At 36.9% G+C, this 22,546-nt stretch overlaps 1 long non-coding RNA gene across 1 annotated transcript in view; it reads left to right on the forward strand.

Annotated features, from left to right (window-relative positions):
* LOC139178355 (uncharacterized) overlaps positions 1-22,546 on the forward strand; it is a 112,524-nt gene that overhangs the window by 37,410 nt on the left and 52,568 nt on the right. Inside the window, exon 3 of the long non-coding RNA XR_011562774.1 lies at positions 10,771-10,894. This is a non-coding gene — a long non-coding RNA (uncharacterized lncRNA). The remainder of the gene's footprint in view (positions 1-10,770; positions 10,895-22,546) is intronic.

A 22,546-nucleotide genomic window follows, 5' to 3' on the forward strand; every position in this document is an offset into this window, starting at 1 on the left:
AAGACAAAATGCTTTCTTTCTTTAAATATACATTACAATAATTGGATAGACAAAGTTATTCCTGGAAGTTAAGGGGCATTTTAAAACCAATAGAAATAGTTGTATATTGTTTCTTCCTTCTATTCTAAATGCCTCTTTTCCTCAATTCCAAATCTGCTGTTAACTTATGAAAACTCTATACGATGCTCCAAGGGAAAGAAATATGTTTCTCAACTGCAGAAACTTATTGGAATCTTTTCTTGTACCTCTGTTTCTATTTAGGGGCGTGTGTGTGCGTGTGTATGTGTGTGTGTGTGTGGTGTTTGAGTTACTGATGAAAGAGGAAGGACATATAGGGCTAGGGTCTGGTTAACTTACTTAGCTCATTACTATTTTCACAGCCCATGGGAAAACTGTTTTCTGGTTCTTCACTGTCTCTGAACCACTCATTCTTCTACTTCTTTCTACTTTCTTCTAGCATCCTTTTCAAGAATGTCACATTTCAGTATTCCACTCAGGCCGGTCTTTAGTTTTCCCCTGGGAAATACTTCTCCATGCTATAAAATCAGACTTTTGTCCTGTATTTTTCTTTTCATGGCTACACTTATTCCTTAAGGCAAATTTCAGTTCTTAAAAGTTAAGATTCTTACTAAACTCACACTAAAATATAATGTGAATAATGACTATATTGTCATGTTTAAGAATAATAATCTAATATAAGTCTACTTACGTTTCAAATAAATATGTAATAGACGATGAAATTTCAGGCACATGAATTTAGCTCCCAATAGAATTCTACACTCTGATCATCAGGCAGTGAATATATTATTTAACATGTCAAAAAGAACTTTGTAGATGTAGTTAAATTTCCTAATCAATTGAATTCAAAAGAAGAAGATTGACCAGAAGCAGAGGCCCAATATAATCACATGATCCCTTAAAAGCACAAGGCAAGGCGGAAAGGGAATTTGGAGAAATCCAAAGCACAAGAAGAATTCAATGATTCTTTGCTTGAATTTGAAGACAGTAATGTGTCAAGAAAACAGGGACTTCAGTTCTACAACCACAAGAAGCTGAATTTTGTCCACAACCTCATAAGCTAGCATGGTGCTCCACAAGAAGCTGAATTTTGTCCACAACCTCATAAGCTAGCATGGTGCCCCAGAAGAGAATAGTAGCCCTGACAGATATCCTAATACCTTCTCACTGCTGCATCATTCATCCATTTAAAAATACTGCTTGTTAAAATGTAAGCCATTTAAAAAATAATTCAAATAAAGCTCTTCTACCTTTGTTTATCTTTTCTAAATCTGTCCCTAATATGTTTTCATGTGCCGGCATTCATATTTGTATCATCTGTTGTCCAATATTATCCTGGCCAATGTGTTTAGTCAATTCTGTTACATATAATGAAATATCTAAATGCTAAGCATTTATGCCAGCTAGTAATAGCTAATCTATTTATTTTTCAGCATCTGCATAAACTCTTTCAGAGTGTTGTCACTTCTCTATTTAGCTGGAAAGACTGACAAACAAAATCTGAAAAAGACTAATGTTTGCAGAACAGAGGGTTTCATACCTCCCATCTCCCTGGCTGCATATTTTCAAATTTTATGCCTCATCTGCTAAAATCTCTTTCAACACAAACCCCAACTGTGCAGCTGTGTAAATCATGCATTCCCGTGACCAGGTATGCCAAGGATGACTGTGGAGATACCCCTGTTAAAGTAATCCTCCCACTAGAAGAGACACTGATAACATTGATTTTTGGATGTCAACAGGCTGGATGGCTTAGAAGCTAAATAGTTTAAGATGGTTCCAGAATGTTTTCATTTGAAGCATGATGATTATAACTGTGTTGTTATAAAGTTTGGGAAAACTAGAAGCACCTTCTCTGTGCTAATAATTACTGGAGAGCATTGTTCTTTGCAGACTCGGGAATCCTTAACATATAGGCTGAACTTGCCCTGCTAAAATTTTTCTGTTTCCCTTCTGCTGATGCTGAAAAAATAATAATACGAATCATAGTTTTTCATCTAATAAGCATCAATTACTCAACATAATCAAAAGAAGACATTCATCTTTTAATCTATCTCTGTCATCTGTCTTGTATCTATCTATCATGGAGCTACCCTGAGGCCATCAGTCATTACACAAGTTGGTTGTTTATTTTTTTAACTTAGTTTTACAGCATGACTCTTAAGAAATGGCTACCTTGGATATGCCTGTGATGACCACAGTGAAGTAAAATAACACTGCCTTGCTGCCTCGAGAGGAAATCACTGACTTTTATTATAGTAGTGTGGTTTATGCTAGTGTTCTCTTTCAATGAAGGTCTAATATGAAAAATGGTGTTAGCGGAATATTTTAAATCATCGTCACAAATCAGTATATATTATTCCATCAGTTTGATGTTTAGATGTATAATACATATTTTCCTTTCAAAAGAGCTGAAAAGTAATGTATTTTGTTTACTGGATGTTCCAAGCCTATGATGAATACATCCTTGCTTATGTCTCTTTTGTATGTTCACTCTGAACTCCTCAGAAGTTAAAGAGAAATAATGGTTTTCACTGGGAGCTTTGTTGTTGTTTGAAAATAACAAACCTGACACTAGCAAATAATAAAATGTTAAGTCAGTTGAATAGGGGAAGAAATTTAAAACCTTTCATATCCTTAATACAGGTAATAGGAAATAGATTTGTAAAGTAGAATTTGTGGTTGCTTAGATTTTGATTTTACTCAGAAAGTCTCTGAATTGCTTTTGAAATTACAACTTTTAACAACTGTTAAACAGGAGTAATACTATAAGTTTCTAATCCATATCAGAGACCAATTGGTGTGTGGATTAATGCAATAATTTCTACCAAGATTTTTGGTATATATCAAATGGGCTGGGTGAACACAAGATAGTGCTGTTGTTTGTCATGAAATTGTGATTTTTTTTTGTTTGTTTGTGTTCAGTTTCTTTTAAATCCCTCCTTTTTCATTTTCCTTAAGTTAGTTGCTTGCTGTCTTGATTCAATATTAGCCTAGGTTTTTCTGCTGATGTTGATTTCTATTTTTCTACCCACCATCTCTTGAAACACTCCTCACTCTACAGGCTTCAAAGTGTGGCATTTGGAGGCTTAGAAAAACTTTTGCCTGTGGTTTTAATACAATGAAGAGCACACAAAATTTTAATCACATTCAACAACATATTGTATAAAAACTTACGCTTAAACTTGTATTGAAAGAAGCCGTTGGCTTTTTCCTGAAGGTATAATCTCTCAAATTTTATTTTGAGAAATAATTCTAGTATAATGGCTTAGGACTGTACTTTTAGCTTCATATTTATCAACCTACAATTTCTTTATGGCTTTTATGGTCTTCTCTTGTGGCTCAGCTGGTAAAGAATCTGCCTGTAATGTGGGAGACCTGGGTTTGATTCCTGGGTTGGGATTTGTAAGGGCTTCCCTGGTGACTCAGACAGTAAAGAATCTGCCCACAATGCAGGTGACCCGGGTTCAATCCCTGGGTTGGGAAGATACCCTGGAGGAGGGCATGGCAACCCACTCCAGTATTCTTGCCTGGAGAATCCTATGGACAGAGGAGCCTGGAGTGCTACAGTCCATAGGGTCACAAAGAGTCAGACATTACTCAGTGACTAAGCACAGTATGACTAATTTTGCCTGTTTATTCTCTTGATTTATAGTTCATGTTGACAACTAATTAATTGTCCTATTTTAATGTTTTGTTCTTGTTCATATGTCTAAAACTGGAAATTATAGACCACTTCCAATGAAAGTCCAGAGAAGGCAATGGCACCCCACTCCAGTACTCTTGCCTGGAAAATCCCATGGATGGAGGAGCCTGGTGGGCTGCAGTCCATGGGATCGCTAAGAGTCGGACACGACTGAGAAACTTCACTTTCACTTTTCACTTTTCACTTTTATGCATTGGAGAAGGAAATGGCAACCCACTCCAGTGTTCTTGCCTGGAGAATTCCAGGGACGGGGGAGCCTGGTGAGCTGCTGTCTATGGGGTCATATAGAATCAGACACGACTGAAGCGACTTAGCAGTAGCAGTATCAGTCCATTGAAAGTTACAATCCACTTCTAAGATTCTGCACATTGTAATTGGTATAAGTTCAGTTCAGTTGCTCCGTCGTGTCAGACACTTTGCGACCCCATGGACTGCAGCACACCAGGCTTCCCTTTCCATCACCAACTCCCTGAGCTTACTCGATTCGTGTCCATCGAGTCAGTGATGCCATCCAACCATCTCATCCTCTGTTGTCCCCTTCTTCTTCTGCCTTCAGTCTTTCCCAGCATTGGGGTCTTTTCCAATGAGTCAGTTATTTGCATCAGGTGGCCAAAGTATTGGAGTTATTATACAATGTATTGTTTTCTATATCCATGTATTTGTTCACTAGTTCTGGAAGTCAGTTAGAGGAGACTGAAATTTATTATTTTAGTGAACAACTAAGAGATAATCTTACCTGTTCTTTCAAAAATATTTATTAAGTGCCTTTTGTGTATCTTTTACATTTAAGAAAATAATTTTATAATATACACAGTGATATATATTATATATATATATATATACTTTATGAAAGGATTTATGTTATAGTAACCAAATGTCTTGACTGTGTGTGTGTGTTTTTTTTTTTTTAATTTAAAATTAAGGAGATTACCTGTCAGGCAGAATATTAGAAAATCCTGTTGATAATGTGAGTTCCCGTTTAAACCTATCTCAGAAGGAATTGTTCACAGTTTTCATAAGCCAAATGTCTTCTGACTTCAAATCCATTCTCCTCCCACCGTAATACTATAACCACTCATTTGCAAGGGACACAGTTATTGTGGAGGTGCTGCTGTTGGTGTTTCTTTGCTGAGCTGGGAGAGATTAAGAGGAGATACTTTTACAACATTTGTTCTTCCTTAGAAAAGATTCCTATGTATCTTTTTATTAATCAAAATACATGTAATGCACTAAAAACTCAAGTTGTCAAGAATAAACATTAAGGGTGCTATGAATGCATTTTTTTCTTGGCCATTTCTGTAAATGGGAACTCACTATCTGCAGACACAGAATAGTATCTTGTTTTAAATATGTATTGAGACAAAAGGCACGCCTTCAAATCTCATCATTTAAAAAAATTTCTTCCCATTGGGAAAATTTTACGATTATTATATGGGCAAAAAAAAAAAATGATTAAACTAAAAAGGACTTAAACTGCTAGGGTAATACTTGTCTCTCTTGTATATTTTCTATTTTACATAAGACCCAAAACATGGTGAAGAATGATTCTGAATCATTCTATAATGGTACCAATTTTTATTTTTATTTTATAGTTTTCTGTTTTATAATTAACCATGGCATAGAACTGTAAACTAAACACCAAGGTAATCTTTTACTGTGTTCTTCTCTGCCTTGGAATTGTCTATTTTTCATGTTTGTTTTGCTGTTTTGAATATAATGTTCATTTAGAGAAGATTCAGTAAGTTGATCCTTTCTTTTTCTTGTACTGAAAAAAGCTAAGATATGCCTTTTTGTTCTCCTGACTTTGCAAATACTTGTTGACTGTAGCATAAAAACTCATTCTGGCTTCTGATTTTGTGTTCAGATGACATGGTATGACTTCAGAAGTTTTAGATTCTTCCAAAGATGGGCCTGAATCTAGTACTAGCTATGTTAAGCTACTTTTCTTTTTTTGATTACATGTGTTTTTGTCAATAACTTGACTCATTTTTATCGTAAACTTTATTTTTAAATGGCTAACTACAACTTGGCAAGATGGGTGCCTTGATTTTATGCACACATCTTAGTTGCCAAAGCTGAAATTACCTTAGGAAAGAGCAAAATGAAGAGATCCCATTAGGAGACACTATTCTAGATATACCCAGTCACATGCTATCTTTGAACCATGACAAATTCTTGGCCTCCGCTGATTGCCACACCTAAATATTCTTCAATATTTTCTTTCTGCAAAGACACAAGAATCATATTAGGTACCAGATAGTTGAGCCTCAGACCCATTCCTTCCTTTTGATAGGTAGCAGTGTTTCCTTGGCTATATCTTCATCTGCAAGTAATTTCAAGTCTGGTATTATTTATCAATTTCACTGATTAAAATAACCATGCTTGAACTTTGGTTTACAACTCTTTAATGTTTAAGCAGATAAAAATTTCTCAATCATGTCTGCTAAGGAGCAAAGAGGAGAAGGCAATGGCAACCCACTCCAGTACTCTTGCCTGGAAAATCCCATGGACAGAGGAGCCTGGTGGGCTGCAGTCCATGGAGTCGCTAGGAGTCGGACACAACTGAGTGACTTTACTTTCACTTTTCACTTTCATGCATTGGAGAAGGAAATGGCAACCCAGAAGGCACAGATCATGTAAAATCTGTAACTTCCCTTTCTTTTTCCATCAGAATATTCTTTTTAGCCTTTCATGTGTAATCTTGTCTATTGTATTAGGATCTCTTCATTTTCTGCAATAAACCAACATGGAACATTGTCCCTTAACCCTGTCTGCTTCCCATATCAGAGTGACTAGTTTATATTTATACCACACATCATCAGTGCCTATCTCAGTTAGGGATGACCTACACAGCAAACACCTTAAGGACAATGGAATAATAATCTCACTGTTTCCCCAGGAGTAACATCAAAGCCACAGTTTTTTTGGCTCCAGAATTCTCAGGGAACATTTTTTCATAAATCTTGTCATAGCAACTTACTTATTTACAGCTGTTTACTGGAGGATTTTTGGCACACTGCTTTTACTTTGCTCTAGTCACTTTTTTCCCCTTTCAACTGACTCTGTTAAACCCATATGTCTTAGAGGTTTGCAGACACTGACTTTCTGTGCATCAAAAATCCAAATATAACTTATCTAATCATCTCATATCCTCTGCCACCCCCGTCTCCTCCATATCCATGGTTACTCCTTATGTGCAGTTTTGGTTCTAAGGATTCAACCAACTACTTACTGTGTAGTACTCTAGGAATTGCTATTGTAAAATATCCATATACAAGTAGGCCCATGCCATTCAAACCCATGTTGTTCAACTTTCAATGGTGTGTATATAATCTACTTTGCACTTCTTTACTAATTGGCCAGACGTCCCCAGTGGCTCAGTGGTAAAGAATCTGCCTGCAATGCAAGAGGTGCGGGTTTCATCCCTAGGTGGGGAAGATCCCCTGGAAAAAGGCATGGTGACCCTCTCCAGTATGCTTGCCTGGAGAATTCCATGGGCAGAGGAGTCTGGTGGACTACAGTCCATAGGGTTGCAAAGAGTCAGACACAACTGAAATGACCGAGCACACACGCACTAATTGACCATTGTATTGACTTCTAAAGGATAAAAGCTAATATGCTTTATTAGCTAGTCTGAAAGTTGACATCCTAATGTTGAATCTTCACAGTTTGACACATTTTGCTTCTAACCATTTATGTTACCTTCACACTTTTCCCTGTACAGTATACTTATGATATGTGAAAAAAAGTGAAAGTGTTAGCCACTCAGTCCTGTCCTACACTTTGCACATGTAGCCACCAGGCTCCTCTGTCCATGGAATTCTCCAGGCAGAATACTAGAATGGGTAGCCATAAATATGATATAGTCATATCCAATTTAGCTTGTGAATGTGAAGTAGATATATTTTGGTTCATAGTCTGTAAAAATTTGTTTGAGTGGTCTTGATGGAATTGCCTATATTTGGATATATCATCTATATTAATTTTTATCTTTAGAGGTTCTTCAAAATAGATTTGAGATGGGTTGCCTTATATGAATTACAATGAGTGCCTTATCTTTGTTTTTGTTCTCCCTCTGTTTCGTAATGTAATTCATTTTGCAATAGGATATGCATCTATTTTAAAAATTCATTAAAATCTTTCTCTTACCTCCTACTGAATATGCCCCAAACTAACTGTTTATGTGATGATTACCTTATTACTTGGAAAAATGTCAATTTCTCTGGAAAAAAATCCCCCTTTAAAATGGATCAAGTTAGATTCTTCTGTTTTACCTTTTCAAATAGACTTTAATTTTTAGAACACTTTTATATTCACATCCAAATTAAATGGAAAGTATAGAGAGTTCCCATACACTATCTGCCCTCCCAGCACCCCAGCCCCACTTCTCCACTATCACCTTTCTCCACTAAATCGGCACATTTGTTACAACAGATGAACTGCATTGACACATTATTGCTATCCAAAGTTCATAGTTTATATTAGGGTTTTTCTTGGTGTTCATTCCACTGTTTTTTTTTTTTTTTTTTGCAGTCACTAAGTCATATCTGACTCTTTGTGACCCCATGGACTGTGGCACACCAGGCTACTCTGTCCACAACTGTCTCCCAGAGTTTGCTCAAATTCATGTCCACTGAGTGAAGAATGATGTTATCTAATCATCTCATCCTCTGCCACCCCCTTTTCCTCCTGCCTTCAATCTTTCCGAGCAGCAGGGTCTTTTTCACTGAGTTAGTTCTTCCCATCATGTGGCCAAAGTATTAGAGCCTCAGCTTCAGCATCAGTCCTTCTAATCAATATACAGGCTTGATTTCCTTTAGGATTGATTAGTTTGATCTTTCTGTCCAAGGAATTCTCAGGAGTCTTTGCCAGAACCATAAATTCTTTAGCACTCTGCCTTCTTTATGGTCCAATTCTCATATCTGTATGTGACTACTGGAAAAATCCTAACTTTGACTATATGGACCTTTGTCAGCAAAATGATGTCTCTTCTTTTTTAATACACCATCAAGATTTGTCATAGCTTTCCTTCCAAGGAGCAAACATCTTTTAATGTTATGACAGGAGTCATTATCCACAGTGATTTTGAAGCCCAAGAAAATAAAATCTGTCACTGTTTCCACTCCCCACCCACTCCTATTTGCCATGAAATGATGGGACCAGATCCCATGATCTTAGTTTTTTGAATGTTGAGTTTCAAGCCAGCTTTTTCACTCTCCTTGTTCACCCTCATCAAGAGGCTCTAGTTCCTCTTTGGTTTTTTACTTTAGAGTGGTATCATCTGCATTTCTGAGGTTGTTGATATTTCTCCCAGCAATCTTGATTCAAGCATGGGATTCATCCAACCCACATTTCTTATGATGTACTCTGCATATAAGTTAAATAAGCAGCATGACAATATACTGCCTTGTTGTACTCCCCTTCCCCAATTTTGAACCAGTTAGCGGTTCCATGTCTGGTTCTAACTGTTCTTCTTGACCTGTATTCAGGTTTCTCAGGAGACAGGTAAGGTGGTCTGGTATTCTCATCTCTTTAAGAATTTTCCACAATTTGTTGTGATCTACATAGTCAAAAGCTTCACCATAAAGTCAATGAAGCAGAAATTAATGTTTTTTTCTGGAATTCCCTTGCTTTATCCATGATCCATGTACATTCTATGGGTATTAACAAATGTATAATTACATATATCCACCATCATAGTATCATACAAAATAGTTTATCATTCTAAAAATTCTATGTGCTCTGCCTATTTATCCCTTCTTCTTCTCTAATTCTGGGAAACCACTGATTCTTTTATTGTCTCCATAGTTTTGGCTTTTCTCAACTGTCAGAAAACTCAGTATGTAGCCTTTCAGATTGGTTTCTTTCATGAGTAATATACATTTAAGATTCTCCGTGTATTTTTATGACTTGATAGCTCATTTATTTTTGGCACTCAATATTATTCCATTGTCTAGATGTACCCTAGTTTATTTATACATTCACCTATTGAAGGACATTTTGGTTGCTTCCAGTTTTGGACAATGAGGAATAAAGCTAATGTAAACATCTGTGTGCAGATTATTGTGTGGACATGTTTTCAACTTATTTGCATAAATACCAAGGTGTGTAGTTGCTGGATCATATATTAAGTGCACATCTATATTCCAAAATGACTCTGCAATATGCATTCTCACTATCAGTGAATGAGAGTTCCTATTGCTCTGTATCATCTCTGCCATTCTGTGCTGTTAATGTTTGGACTGTTGTCATCCTAATAGGTGTTTGTTGGTATCTCATTGGTATTTTAACTTTCATTTCTCTGATGACATATGATGTTGAACATATTTTCGTATACTTACCTGTCATTTATGTATCCTCTTTGGTAAGGTGTCTGTTAAGGCTTTTGATCTTTTTTTAAAATCAGTTTGTTTTTTTTTTAAAGTTGAGTGTTAAGAGCCTTTTGTATTGGGTTGGTCAAAAGTTCATTTGGATATTTTTCCATAAAATATTGTGGAAAAACCCAAGCAAACATTTTAGCCAACCCAGGCATTTAGAATAACAGTTCTTTATCAAACTTATCTCTTGTAAATACTTTCTCCCAGTCTGTGGCTTATCTTCTCACTTCGTAGTGTCTCTCACAGAATGGCAGATTTTTATTTTAATTATGTCCAACTTATCAATCATTTATTTTATTGATCATGCTTTAGATGTAGTATCTAAAATATCCGTACTCAACCCAAGGTCATCTATATTTCCTACTATCTTATCTTCTGGTAGTTTTGTGTTTTATATTCAGATCTATGTTGTGAATGGTATAAAGTCTGTCTAAATTCATTTTTTACCATGTGGCTATTTACATCTTTCAGCACCATTTGTTAAAAAGACCATGTTTTCTCCATCGTATTGTGTTTCCTCCTTTGTCAAAGATCAGTGTTTTACTTGAAATAGTGTAATGATTGGTCCATTTCACCTGCCTTCACTAATCAAGGTCATTTTAAGACTTGCATGTGTGCCAAGCAGCAACTAGCCTAAGCAATAAGCCATTTGCCCAAATTGTTTTCCAGAAGCTTGGAGTCAGCTGCATCTAGTTCAAGATGAGTTGATTGAGACTGGATAGGACCACAGACCACTGACCCTTCAACTGGGCATGCTTGGTGACCTTTTGAAATGCAGAGACCTGTAACTCAGGTATGTCTGTGTGTGGAATGATTCCTATATCTTTTCCCACACCTCAGCTCACCCTGCTTCCTTATTTATTATCTATAAGAGCCCTGACTCCTTGCTTTTAGGGAAGCAGATTCGAGACTAGTTCTCTGGTCTCCTTGACCTTGGAGATAAACCCTCTTTGCTGTAAACCTCAGTGTTTTAACTTGCTGTGTTCAACTTGCTGTGCATTGGACAAAATCAACCTGGTTTGTTAACATAATTTTTATTGTTTCTTGTTATTTGTTTTTTATATTCAAAATAATATTATGTCTTGCATGCATTTTTTTAATGGTCTAAACTTAGTTTAAACTTGCTACTGCATTAACAGTAACTAACCAAAAAGAAACGATTCTGCCTACTAGCTTTTTAGAATTTCCTTCTAAATTCATGGATCTTTTAGGTTCACTATAGCATCTATCAATCAGATCTAGGCCCTTAAATCTATTTCTCACTTCCACTGTATAATCATAAGGGATTTGATTTAGGTCATACCTGAATGGTCTAGTGGATTCCCCTACTTTCATCAATTTCAGTCTGAATTTGGCAATAAGGAGTTCATGATCTGAGCCACAGTCAGCTCCCAGTCTTGTTTTTGCTGACTGTATAGAGCTTCTCCATCTTTGGCTGCAAAGAATATAATCAATCTGATTTCGGTGTTGACCATCTGGTGATGTCCATGTGTAGAGTCTTCTCTTGTGTTGTTGGAAGAGGGTGTTTGCTATGACCAGTGTGATCTCTTGGCAAAACTCTATCAGCCTTTTCCCTGCTTCATTCTGTATTCCAAGGCCAAATTTGCCTGTTACTTCAGGTGTTTCTTGACTTCCTACTTTTGCATTCCAGTCCCCTGTAATGAAAAGGACATCTTTTGGGGGTGTTAGTTCTAAAACGTCTTGTAGGTCTTCATAGAACTGCTCAACTTCAGCTTCTTCAGCGTTACTGGTTGGGGCATAGACTTGAATTACTGTGATATTGAATGGTTTGCCTTGGAAATGAACAGAGATCATTCTGTCATTTTTGAGATTGCATCCAAGTACTGCATTTTGGACTCTTGTTGACCATGATGGCTACTCCATTTCTTCTAAGGGATTACTGCCCACAGTAGTAGATATAATGGTCATCTGAGTTAAATTTACCCATTCCAGTCCATTTTAGTTCACTGATTCCTAGAATGTCAATGTTCCCTCTTGCCGTCTCCTGTTTGACTACTTACAATTTGCCTTGATTCATGGACCTAACATTCCAGGTTCCTATGCAATATTGCTCTTTACAGCATCAGACCTTGCTTCTATCACCAGTCACATCCACAACTGGGTATTGTTTTTTCTTTGGCTCCATACCTTCATTCTTTCTGGAGTTATTTCCCCACTGATCTCCAGTAGCATATTGGGCACCTAATGAACTGGGGAGTTCCTCTTTCAGAATCCTATAATTTTGCCTTTTCATACTGTTCATGGGGTTCTCAAGGCAAGAATAATGAAGTGGTTTGCCATTCCCATCTCCAGTGTACCACATTCTGTCAGACTTCTCCACCATACAGTGGAAGTGAGAAATAGATTTAAGGGACTAGATATGATAAATAGAGTGTCTGATGAACTATGGATGGAGGTTCATGAATTGTACAGGAGACAGGGATCAAGACCATCCCCATGGAAAACAAATGCAAAAAAGCAAAATGGCTGTCTGGGGAGGCCTTACAAATAGCTGTGAAAAGAAGAGAAGTGAAAAGCAAAGGAGAAAAAGAAAGATATAAGCATCTGAATGCAGAGTTCCAAAGAATAGCAAGGAGAGATAAGAAAGACTTCCTCAGCGATCAATGCAAAGAAATAGAGGAAAACAACGGAATGGGAAAGACTAGAGATCTCTTCAAGAAAATTAGAGATACCAAGGGAATATCTTATGCAAAGATGGGCTCGATAAAGGACAGAAATGGTATGGACCTAACTGAAGTAGAAGAAATTAAGAAGAGGTGGCAAGAATACACAGAAGAACTGTACAAAAAAGATCTTCACGACCAAGATAATCATGATGGTGTGATCACTCACCTAGAGCCAGACATCCTAGAATGTGAAATCAAGTGGGACTTAGAAAGTATCACTACAAACGAAGCTAGTGGAGGTGATGGAATTCCAGCTGAGCTATTTCAAATCCTAAAAGGTGATGCTGTGAAAGTGCTGCACTCAATATGCCAGCAAACTTGGAAAACTCAGCAGTGGCCACACGACTGGGAAAGGTCAGTTTTCATTCCAATCCCAAAGAAAGGCAATGCCAAAGAATGCTCAAACTACCACACAATTGCACTCATCTCACATGCTAGCAAAGTAATGCTCAAAATTCTCCAAGCCAGGCTTCAGCAGTACATGAACCATGAACTTCCAGATGTTCAAGCGGGTTTTAGAAAAAGCAGAGGAACCTGAGATCAAATTGCCAACATCCTCTGGATCATCGAAAAACCAAGAGAGTTCCAGAAAAATGTCTATTTCTGCTTTATTGACTATGCCAAAGCCTTTGACTATGTGGATGACAATAAACTGTGGAAAATTCTGAAAGAGATGGGACTACCAGACCACCTGACCTGCCTCTTGAGAAACCTATATGCAGGTCAGGAAGCAACAGTTAGAACTGGACATGGAACAACAGACTGGTTCCAAATAGGAAAAGGAGTACGTCAAGGCTGTATATTGTCATCCTGCTTATTTAACTTCTATGCAGAGTACCTCATGAGAAATGCTGGTCTGGAAGAAGCACAAGCTGGAATCAAGATTGCTGGGAGAAATATCAATAACCTCAGATATGCAGATGACACCACCCTTATGGCAGAAAGGGAAGAGGAACTGAAAAGCCTCTTGATGAAAGTGAAAGTGATAAAGTTGGCTTAAAGCTCAACATTCAGAAAACTAAGATAATGGCATCTGGCCCCATCACTTCATGGCAAATAGATGGGGAAACAGTGTCAGACTTTATTTTTTGGCTCCAAAGTCACTGCAGATGGTGATTACAGTCATGAAATTAAAAGATGCTTACTCCCTGGAAAATCCTATGGACAGAGGAGCCTGGTAGGCTGTAGTCCATGTGGTCGCTAAGAGTCGGACACGACTGAGTGACTTCACTTTCCCTTTTCACTTTCATGCATTGGAGAAGGAAATGGCAACCCACTCCAGTGTTCTTGCCTGGAAAATCCCAGGGACGGTGGAGCCTGATGGGCTGCCGTCATGGGGTCGCACAGAGTCACACACGACTGAAGCAACTTAGCAGTAGCAGCAGTACTCCTTGGAAGGAAAGTTATGACCAACCTAGATAGCATTTCAAAAGCAGAGACATTACTTTGCCAACAAAGGTCCATCTAGTCAATGCTATGCTTTTTTCCAGTAGTCACGTATGGATGTGAGAGTTGGACTGTGAAGAAAGCTGAGTGCCGAAAAATTGATGCTTTTGAACTGTAGTGTTGGAGAAGACTCTTGAGAGTCCCTTGGACTGCAAGGAGATCCAACCAGCCCATTCTAAAAGAGATCAGCCCTGGGATTTCTTTGGAAGGACTAATGCAAAAGCTGAAACCCCAGTACTTTGGCCACCTCATGCGAAGAGCTGACTCATTGGAAAAGACTCTGATGCTGGGACGGATTGGGGGAAGGAGGAGAAGGGGACGACAGAGGGTGAGATGGCTGAATGGCATCACTGACTCGATGGACATGAGTTTGAGTGAAGTCCGGGAGGTGGTGATGGATAGGGAGGCCTGGCGTGCTGCATTTCATGGGGTCTCAGAGAGTCAGACATGACTGAGCAACTGAACTGAACTGATAGCATCTAACTAATGGAAATAGAAGCTTACTATGCCTAAAAGGAGAAAAGTTCTCCTGTTTTAGTAAAGATGCAAATATTGATCACTGTTTTTAAGAAGCAATTAGTATTTCTGAGCTGAAACTATAAAAAACCTGAAAATGTTGAATGTTTGATACTGAGGAATGAACTTAAAAATGATGAGGATCATTGAGTTTTCATACCATGGTAGTGGGGGTGGAGGTAAGCCTCTTCTCTGCATGCATTTTAAACTGGCAGTGTAAGAGGAACCATAAATTATATTTTGATATCATTTGCTATGAAATGCTTGTTCGACACTGCACTAGTAAACTAAATGTGGCAATTTCAGTCAAAGTTAACAATTCCAGATATGGTGTTGGGAACAGAGAATGTGTCAGAGAGAATGTATTTACAAGACTGTTAAAAATAAAAGTAAAAATAGTGAAATATGATGTGGAAAAGGTTGTATAAGAGTCAACAGACAGGTTCTAGAACCATGTTGCTGTCACTTAAAAGTATCTGTTTTATTCAACATAAATTGGAGAGTGAATAAGTAGTTGTGTGTGTGTGCGTGTGTGTGTGTTTGGTCTTCGGCTTTTAAAATTCTAAACTTCTAGTACAAGTCAACCATAATTTTGGGTTCATCTAGTTCAACTCAGCAGCTTTAGTGACTAATTTAAATATGTGTTTCCTTAAAACTACATGCTTTTAATAAAAATATGTGTAATAAATTTAAACTTCAATTTTTTCCACTATTTTTTCTTTTAAAGGTAAATCAGTAATAAACACAAGTGATTCTAATGATTTGAATTTCCTACAAATTTCTGAGTTTTTATTTGGCATTTGTTTTGGAAATCTAGTTCAAGTCCTTGGAATTATAGGATTTTAGGATTAATAGGAACATTTTAATTCCATGCCATCCCAAGCTTAATTTTGGAAACAGTAAATTGTGGTCCAGAGAATGTAAATCGTTTGTATAGTGTCACATAGCTAATTTATGGCAAAGTTGGAAGAATAAGCTAGATTTCCTGATCTCCAGCCCAGTGACCTTTCCACAATAAGCTTAAAGTCCTTAGCAATTAGTATTGGTTCAATAATCCATTGATAAGACATTTAATTCTTTATTTGACAGAAAGAAGTTTTGACACACATTAATTCATTTTATCCTTTAAACATCCCTGAAGGTTATTATCATTCTCATTTTTATACACACATTAGAACAGATTAAGTATTATGCCCAAGGTCATATAACTAATAAGGAATGAAGTATGAATTTGAAGCATCACTTTTGCCTGACTCCAGATCCTAACCATTTTCAAGGCATTAAGTTAACTTCTTCAAGTTTCCATTGAACATTAGTATAATAATTGTTCTGAAGGGCACCTTAGTATATCTTTCAAACTGGTCTTTATCAGGGCTTAGTAATAATCCAAATTTATCCAAATTTATGGTTATTTTCTGGTACTGCTCTATTGTGACTCTTTCCTTAAAGTGAGGCTGACATTAGGATATGTGCAATAATAAATGGGATAAATAGGGTGCGTATATAAGTTTATTAACTAACCGTTATGGTTGATTAGAAGCAATTCACTCATTATTTCATGCTTTGAACATATTTTAGTGTATTTGTGTGTTTGCACACACATATGAGAATTGTTCTGATCATCTTAGTTTCATCCTCTCAAGATGGTCTTAAATGCTGATCCAAAGTCCAATGTATAACTTTTCTGAGAATCTTAGAGTCAACTTTCAGAATAAAAAGTTGTCACTAGAGGTTTCCCAGTGCCTTTCTACTGCATTTCTGAATTAACAACAAATGCAGATTTGTGTTTGATGGCTCTTTTATAGCTGCATGCAGCTGGAGAAAAACCAACTGCCAAGGGAACTCAATTTTCTTTATCATCAATTTGACATTGGTTAACAGATGGCTTCTGGATACCACGGTAGTCTTCTTAATTTGTCTTTTTATGTAGTGCTGCAAATACCCTTGGTTAATTGCCTGATTATTACATTTAATTCTTTGTCAACAATATACCTCATTGTTTTGGAACATATCCTAGGAGATAGGTTATAAAAGGCAGATATTTGAGTGTTGAACTGCTACCATGCATTTGAAACATAAAGCAGGATACCTAAAGGAAGGCAAATATATTCAAATATTCCCATCTTAAAATAGAAGATGCTTTCTCTGAATTATTCCATTTCTCCAGTATACTGTGGAGTCTCAAGAGCTGATGTAATACGAAAGAGAGAAGAAAGGGGATCTAAAAAAATAAAAAAACAAATTGAAAACAAATTCAGAGACACTTTAAGGTAAAACATCTTTCCAACTGAACATTAACCTAAGGTTAACTGCAATTGAAGTCATTTTTTTTCTTTTTTTAGAATTTAAGTAGAATTTAAATATTACACCTGGGAGAGTGAAAATTTTTCCACTGTTTCAAAGGGTATGTAAAAATCAGCTTACAGTTGATTGAATCTTTGGCATTCCTTAAAATGCAAATGTGAAACCTTTATGGGACTACCCAGAAATTCAAAGAAATGAACAAACTTTTAAAAGTTTGAGAGATGGGGAGGGAGGAGGGAGGAGGGTTCAGGATGGGGAACACATGTATACCTGTGGTGGATTCATTTTGATATTTGACAAAACTAATACAATTATGTAAAGTTTAAAAATAAAATAAAATTTAAAAAATAAATAAAAGTTTGAGAGAGCAGGTTCAATCAAAATATTGCACGCAATATTACATATACATGCGTTCTTGTACATATACAAAGAGGAGAATTCAATACATGATGAGAATTCATTGATCATTATAGTATTACCTTATGTTCCTTATGTTGTCCATTATGACAGGGGTGTATTGACTTCCCAACATACCAATTAAAACAATTATTAATTTTTTATTTTTTTCTTAGCTTTTTATTTTCATTTATTCATTGTTAAATAGTAAGGCTAAAAGCTTTCTCAAAAAATGACACAGAATTATACTTTCACTTACTATTGTACTTTAACAAGATAAATTACTCATTTACTTCTTTAAGCATTTAAATAGATTCAAAAAATGAACTCAATGAAATCAGAAAACCCTCAAAATAGTACTTTGCTGCCATTATGATAGAAGATTAAAACTATAACTAATAGTAAATATTCTGTTGAAGTTTGTGTTGCCACCCATGGGAAATGAAACTTCTTAGCAATTAGTCTAAAATGTAGACTGTTGCCAATTATGAAAACATTTGAAACTTCTAAGTGGATTTTATTACTATTTAATTGTCAAAGAAAGCTCCATTTGGAGAAAGCTGTAAGTTCTTCAGCTGTTTCTTAGAAAACCCAGATTTAGCAATTGAGCTACTTAAACCACAATGATCATTTCTAAGGAATGTCTTCAATATCAAAGTTGTGTATTTGCAATTAAGTAGTTAAAAATAATACAAAGTGGATTCATATACATGAAATCTTAAGAGTTAATTTAATAATGCTTCTGTGGTGTTTACCTCCCTTTCTTTTCACTTCTGCCCTTTTAACATATACCATCTTGTTCAAAGTGACAAGCAGATGAAACGAGTTATTAGTCTCTAGCCTTCTAATATAATAATGTAGTAGAATGAAAAGAGAAAAACCTTGACTTGAAGAAGTCTTTGGTTAAATTTCATGTTCTAACACTTGCTACTTGTTTCATGCAAGAAAAATAATCATCAAAAAATAGCATTGGCAGTACCTATTTTATAGGGATGTTGTAAGAAATACTATATGTAAATATTTTCTAGTGCTTAGCAGAGTACAAAATTGAGTCTCAATAAATTTTTTCTTTCCTTTCAAAATGTACTCTGTCAACAAGATCCAGAAAAACTGAGTCAAAATTCACCCTGTGACTTTCTTTTAATCAATAAAATATGGGAAAAGTAATGAGCTCATTCAGTGACTGTGTTATATAAGACTCCCTTGCTGGTTGTGAAGAAGTAAATAACCATTTTAGAGGGCTTAGTTGGCAAGGACCTGAGGGATGCCTTTCGGAGGTGAAGGCACCTTCAAACCAACAGGGAGCAAGAAGTCAGTGCCCTTAGCTTATAATCACAAGAAAATGAAGTTCTCTGTCTGTTCTAGTGGCTATGAGGCAGAATCTTCCCTATTCTCTCCTCCATAGAGGATCCAGCCTTGGCCATTATATTAATAGCATTCTTCCCAAGACCCCAGTTAAGATATAACTAGATTCCAGAATCACAAACACAATGGAATAATACATTTATGTCTTGTAAGCTGCTAAATTTATGCTAATTTGTTATGCAGCAATAGAAAAACTGATCTAATAAATTCCCTTGTCTAAGTTCCATTTTTTCCTTGTTTTGTATTTCTTTAAAACATATGAAAACAAATTTATGAATATGAACTTTTAGAAACTGTTAAAATCACAAAGCTTTATATAATGTATCACTCTACATACATATATCAGCTTCATCACACTCCCCAGAGGCAGTCACCATTTACTGCTTCACATTTTTACCTCTGGTAAAATAGTCTTCCAAATTCATAAATCTATATGGAGATTTAAAATTATTTTAAACTTTTTTCTAATATTTGTCATGTACAAAAAGAAAATGTTTATTGATCCTTGGTTTTAGAGAGATTTGAAAGCTAATGCAAGCAACTACTGTACTATGTAATGTTATGTCTTAAATTTCATGGACAATCTGTGATCTGAAAAAAAAAAAAAGGGAAGCAATGAGCCCAGTCAGTAGAAGAATATTTTAAGAAAGTTAGATTCTTATCCAGTATTGCTGCCACTGGCCATATATTACAGAAACTACTTCTTGTCTCTATACCCTTAATTTACACAATTCCGATTTCAAGCTATGTCTTATAGATATAAGCACTTTATGATTTGTGAGTGTTTTATTGTTCATAATGGTACCTGGTGATTTTCAAACCTGGCTGATCACAAAAATCATACTCAATGTGTATTATTACTCTTATTATTATTGTTGATGTTATTATTTTCATCATTATCATTAACTAGTTATCATCTCTGGATATTATGATTCTGTAAATTTGGGATGCGGTTATGGAATCTGTGTTGCAATAACTTTACAGATTATTCTGACCAACTCGATTGGGAAACAATTTAGATATTTCATTTGTACATATATAATACTGTAATAGTCTGTATCATCTCATCCATTGGAAGGCAGATAGAAGATGCAAAAGTACAATTCCACAGCCTCCAGAACAAACACCACAATCATAGAAAGCTAACCAAAATTATCACATGGATCAAAGCCTTGTGTAACTCATGAAGCTATGAGCCATGCCATGCAGGGCCACCCAAGATGGACAGGTCATGTTAGAGAGTTCTGACAGAACGTGATCCACCGGAGAAGGGAATAGCCAACCACTCCAGTATTCTTGCCTCAAGAACGCCATGTTACAGTACAAAAAGGCAAAGAGATATGACACCAGTAGATGAGCGCCACCCCCCCCCCCCCTCCAAGATTAGGAGTTGTCCAATATGCTGTGCGGAAAAACAGAGAAATACCTCCAGGAAGAATGAAGAGGCTGAGCCAAAGCCAAATGATGTTCAGTTATGAATGTGTCTGCTGATGAAAGTAAGTATGATGCTGTAAAGAAGAGTATTGTGTAGGGACCTGGAATGTAAGGTTCATGAATCAAGGTAAACTGGACATGTTCTAGCAGGAGATGGCAAGATTGAACATCGACATCTTAGGAATCAAATCAGAGAATTAAAGTGTACAGGAATAGGTGAATTTAATTCAGATGACCATTATATCTATTACTCTGGGTAAGAATCCCTTAGAAGAAACAGAGTAGCCCTCATAGTCAACAAAAGAGTCTGAAGTGCAGTCCTTGGGTACAATCTTAGAAACAACAGAATGTCTCAGTTCATTTTCAAGGCAAACCATTCAATATGAGAGAAATTCAAGTCAGTGTGCCAACCACTAATGCTGACGAAGATTAAGGTTCTATTATAACCTACAAGACCTTATAAAACTAATGCCAAAAAAAGATGTCCTTCTCATCAAAGGAGATTGGAATGCAAAAGTAGGAAGTCAAGAGATACCTGCAGTAACAGGCAAGTTTGGCCTTGAAGTAGAAAATGAAGCATAGCAAAGGCTAACAGAATTTTTCCAAGAGAACATGCTGGTCATAGCAAACACACTCTCCCAACAACACAACAGACGGCTTTGCACACGGACGTCACTGGATGGTCAATACTGAAATCAGATTGATTACATCCTGTGAAGTTGGAGAAGCTCTATACAATCAGCAGAAACAAGACCTGGAGCTGACTGTGGAACAGATCATGAGCTCCTTATCGTAAAATTCAGGCTTAAAATGAAGAAGACAGGGAAAACCACTAGACCATTCAGATCAGATCAGATCAGTCGCTCAGTCGTGTCTACTCTTTGCGACCCCATGAATCGCAGCATGCCAGGCCTCCCTGTCCATCACCAACTCCCAGAGTTCACTCAGACTCACGTCCATCGAGTCAGTGATGCCATCCAGCCATCTCATCCTCTGTCGTCCCCTTCTCCTCCTGCCCCCAATCCGTCCCAGCATCAGAGTCTTTTCCAAAGAGTCAACTCTTCGCATGAGGTGGCCAAAGTACTGGAGTTTCAGCTTTAGCATCATTCCTTCCAAAGAAATCCCAGGGCTGATCTCCTTCAGAATGGACTGGTTAGATCTCCTTGCAGTCCAAGGGACTCTCAAGAGTCTTCTCCAACACCACAGTTCAAAAGCATCAATTCTTCGGCGCTCAGCCTTCTTCACAGTCCAACTCTCACATCCATACATGACCAGAGGAAAACCCGTAGCCTTGACTAGACAGACCTTTGTTGGCAAAATAATGTCTCTGCGTTTGAATATGCTATCTAGGTTGGTCATAACCTTCCTTCCAAGGAGTAAGCATCTTTTAATTTCATGGCTGCAGTCACCAGTATGATCTAAATCAAATCCCTTGTGATTAATATAGGGGAGGTGACAAATAGATTCAAGGGATTAGATCTAATAGACAGTGCCTGAAGAGCTATAGATGGAGATTCTTTGTACAGGAGGTGGTGACCAAAACCATCCCAAAGAAAAAGCAATACAAGAATCAAAATGGTTATCTGAGGAGGCCTTACAAATAACTGAGAAAGGAAGAAAAGTGAAAGGAGAAAGGGAAAGATATATCTAACAGAATGTAGAGTTCCAAAGAATAGCGAGGAGAGATAAGAAAGTCCTCATAAGTGAACAATGCAAAGAAGTAGAGGAAAACAATAGAATGGGAAAGACTAGAGATTTCAAGAAAACTAGATACCAAGGGAACATTTCATGCAAAGATGGGTACAATAAAGGACAGAAATTGTAAGGATATAACAGAGGAGAAGACATTAAGAAGAGGTGGCAAGAATACAAAGAACTGTACAAAGAAGGTCCTAATGACCAGGATGACCATGATGGTGTGGTCACTCACCTAGAGCCAAACATTGAGTGTGAAGTCAAGTGGGCCTTAGAAAGCATTAGCATGAACAAAGCCAGCAGAGGTGATAGAATTTTAGCTGAGCTACTCCAAATCCTAAAAGATGATGCTGTGAAAGTGCTACACTCAATATGGCAGCAAATTTGGAAAACTCAGTAATTCCCACAGGACTGGAAAAGGTCAGCTTTCTCTCCAATCCCAAAGAAAGGTGATGTCAAAGAATGTTCAAACTACCATACAATTGTGCTCATTTCACATGCTATCAAGGTGATGCTCAAAATCCTTCAAGCTAGGTTTCAATGGTATAGGAATGGAGAACTTCCAGATGCAAGCTATATTTTAAAAAGGCAGAGGAAACTGA

Source organism: Bos indicus, chromosome 21 (genome assembly GCF_029378745.1).
Source record: "Bos indicus isolate NIAB-ARS_2022 breed Sahiwal x Tharparkar chromosome 21, NIAB-ARS_B.indTharparkar_mat_pri_1.0, whole genome shotgun sequence".
Classification (NCBI taxonomy): domain Eukaryota; kingdom Metazoa; phylum Chordata; class Mammalia; order Artiodactyla; family Bovidae; genus Bos; species Bos indicus.